Here is a 3,766-nt window from a genome sequence, read left to right as displayed (position 1 = left end):
TGTTTCCTATATTTTCATTGATCTCTCGAATAATTCAGAGTACATACACAGCAGAATAAGTCAGTTTTTTTCAGAACAAAATGTCAGTTTTTGTCAGCTCAAATGCATAAAAATATTTGAGGTGTTTACAAAAGTTTAAAAGTTAAGTTTTTATGAGTAAATTAATAAGTTTCAACTTTTTCTTACTATAAAAACTGATTTTGTAGCCTTGTTTTTACTAAAAATATAATTTTTTGGTCATATATTTTTAAAAAAATGAATTGTTGTAATATAAGTTTTTCTTTTAATGCAAGGAACATTTCTTGAAAAATGAAGGAATTAAGTAGACAGTAAAAAAGTTGCGCAGTTCATATGTTTATATAAGAAGCTTATTACAGAAATGACTATATGTCATAAGTTTTGTTTGTATTTATAAAGACTGACTTACAGTTTATACTCAAAGTTCTAAATAGTTTAAGTTATTTTTTTAAAATACCTTTTTCCCCCGATGCTTATAAGTTATTTTTTTTCAGTTTATAGCTCAAGTTAGTTATTGTATCTCAGTTTTCTCACAAACTTAGGCTGATTTAGACTAGCTTCAATGTAACTCAGGGTAGTTTTTGGTTTAACTAGCTTCAACCCTGAAATATGTTAGTTCTTTCCTACACTTATCAAGGTATTCTAGTATTTTTCTAAAAGTTCATTGGGTTGCCACATACTCAAGATAGCTCAGAAAGTTTTAATTTTTTTTTAATCTTAGTATACAGCAGGCTAGTTTGAATTATTTTTAATGATAAGATTTTGAATGAAATTTAAGTCATTTAGTTATAATATTTTTTGTTTTGAAACCAATTTTGTTGAAAAACTTATTTTTTATTGATTTTGAAGTGTTGAATTTTTTTTTACAGAATTTTAAAAACTAGGGATGAACTTAGGACTGTTTTTTTTTTGTGTAATAGTTGCAACCCTGATTGTAATGTGCATTTTTGCTTTAATTTTTTTGCTATTCTTTACTTATGAAATTGAAAAATTAAGTTATTTTAGTTTGGGTTTATAATGAAAAGTTATAAACTAATTTCAAGTGACCTATTATTTTATTATTCAAGCTTAGTTTTAAAAATCAACTAAGGATTTGAAAAAAATTTTGGTCTATCATTATAGTTTGTGCATGTTTATGATAAGCAAAAAAATATTTGGACAATTTATTATATATGACAAAAAATGTGCAAAATGATTTAAACTTTGCATGACGAAAAATAGTGTTTTTGTACCAAATACAAAAGAAATAGGTTTACTTAACTCATTTTTTTTTAATTTAAATAAATTAGTTTGATTTAAGTGTTTAAGACTATGTAAAGATATTAGTTTGAATACAAATTTATCTATTTTCAGTTATTTTACTTAGATTTCACTCTCAATTAATTTGTATAGAATTTTCTGTAAAGTAGTATCTTAAATTTATAGGATTTTTTTAACAACAAGATGGATTCAGATTGTTCAAGTGAAGGTTCCTGGAATCAATGGAATGAAGAGGTAAATGAATTCCCTTGTATTTTTACTGGAACTTTGTACAAATCAGTAGAAGATTACTTCAACAATTTAAATCTAAACAGCAACTTCAACATTTGGAATCTTGTAAATGTTGAATTAAAGCTTAACAATTTCTTTGGTTATGTCAAACTTATCAACTATTTGAGATCAAATTTTTCAGGAAAAGAGCCTCCGACTTTTGATGAGCTTAATGCATCTAAAAGTTTATGGCTAGAGGGAGAAGTGTATTTGAAACCTGTTCTGGCTGATGATCCACTTCTAATGTTCAATATTTTCAATTCAGGAACAGAGAGTGATAATGAGTTTTTTGAAGAAGTAACTCAAAATGATGCAGGAGAAAGTTTCAATCAAGGGCAAGGAAACTTAGCAAAGGAAAACATTAAGCTGACAACTGAGTTAACACAATTGAAGGACCAAATGAAGCAGATGCAGTTGGTGATGCAAGACATATTGATCAACAAAAGCAAAGAAATAAGTAGATCAGTGTCAGCTTGCCGCAAAGCTGAGCTTGATGATGAGGACTATGAAGACAGTGGATATTTTCAATCATATGATCATTTTGATATTCACAGAGAAATGTTGCAGGACCAAATACGCACACTTGCCTATAAGAATGCTGTTGTAAAGAACCCTTCAGTTTTCAAGGATAAAGTTGTTTTGGATGTTGGGTGTGGAAGCGGAATTTTGTCCATGATTGCTGCAAAAGCTGGAGCTAAAAAAGTTTATGCAGTTGAAAAATCTGAAATTGTAACTTCAGCAATTGCCAACATTTTTGAAAATGGCCTACAGGACAAAATACAAGTGCTGCACACTAATGTTGAAGAGATAAATTTGCCAGAGAAAGTTGATATAATCGTATCCGAATGGATGGGATATTTTCTGTTGTATGAGTCCATGCTTGATTCTGTGTTGCAGGCTGCTGGCAAATGGCTGAATCCAGGCGGATTCTTGTTGCCAAATCAAGCAAAAATTTACTTGTGCGCTTCTAATTGCTCACAAATATACAATAGGTACATTGACTACTGGCAAGATGTATATGGATTCAAAATGTCCTGCATGAAAACTTCCGTTATGAAAGAAGCAACTGTGTTAGATGTGCCTGCTGGTTCCATTGTGACCAATAGTGCTAAAGTTTTTGAATTGCTAATAACTAAAGATAGCAGTCAAAAGCAGCTCGACTTCAAACAAAAATTTTCTCTGACTTCAAACGCTGATGACAAAATTCGCTTTATAGTTGGCTACTTTGATGTTGATTTTAATTTGCCAGAGAGAAGTATTAATTTGCCAACTTGCCCAGTTAAGAAAGGTGAGCGATCCACGCATTGGAAGCAGACGGTATTTTTCCTTCCTCAACCTCTTGATGTAAAAGCAGGCGAAGTCATTGAGGGAGAAATTTACTGTCGCAAAAATCCCAATGACCCCAGGTCACTACTAGTTGACATGGAATTTGGTGGTTCCAAGCTTCAGTATCACATTTCTTAAAAGGTTTAATGTTTATAGGAAATATTAAATTTAGAACCAATGTATTTTAAGTCAAGTATTTTAATACATTTAGATTTAATAAATATATATATAAGCTTGTTTTAGGACAAAAAACTAGTGTAATGTATTAACTTTTGAGTAGATCATTTTAGAATTTAAGATTTTTTTTTGTAAACAATTTTATAATTGTTGCTGAAATATGTGATTGTTTATAATAGTTAATTGTTTTAGACCTGTTAGTATTTAAAGTTTTTTTTTAATTAGAGAAATCTTTTTTAGCAAATATTATTGTATTGTATGTTGTTTTTGTTAGCATTTATTTTAATCGATAAGTCACATTAAAATAAATATCAATGTTAATCTTAGGTGTTAAAGAATATTACGTAATAAATAAACTTTTTTATGTTTTAGTTGATTATTTGATATCATTTAATATGAAATATTAACGTAAAAATTTATGACTCAAACCAAAAAGAGGGTAGCTATTTAAGCTAGAATAACTTAAATTGAAAAAAATTTGGCAAAAGTAACATCGAAAAACTTGAAATTTTGAATAATTATGACATAAAGATTCATGAAATTTTGAGATAAGAAAGAACTAAAAAACTATATATTATTTAGATCTTTTTAATATATTTTTTTACTATATTTTAGCATTACTATTTTTACAGTGACTTAGTACTATTTTTTACTATTGGATATGTTTTATAACCTTAAGTTTAATTCTTTACCAAAAAAGGGTTGTACTAAGCTG

The 3,766-nt window shown here is 28.4% G+C and overlaps 1 pseudogene; it reads left to right on the top strand.

Moving 5' to 3' along the window:
- Positions 1 to 1,414: 1,414 nt before the first annotated feature.
- Positions 1,415 to 3,046, top strand: LOC145834228 (uncharacterized; annotated as a pseudogene).
- The last annotated feature ends 720 nt before the right edge of the window (positions 3,047 to 3,766 follow it).

The sequence above is a fragment of the Thalia democratica genome, chromosome 4 (genome assembly GCF_965202585.1).
Source record: "Thalia democratica chromosome 4, ktThaDemo2.hap1.1, whole genome shotgun sequence".
NCBI lineage: Eukaryota > Metazoa > Chordata > Thaliacea > Salpida > Salpidae > Thalia > Thalia democratica.
The sequence above is the reverse complement of the archived record's forward strand: the minus strand, read 5'-3'. Positions and strand labels throughout refer to the sequence as shown.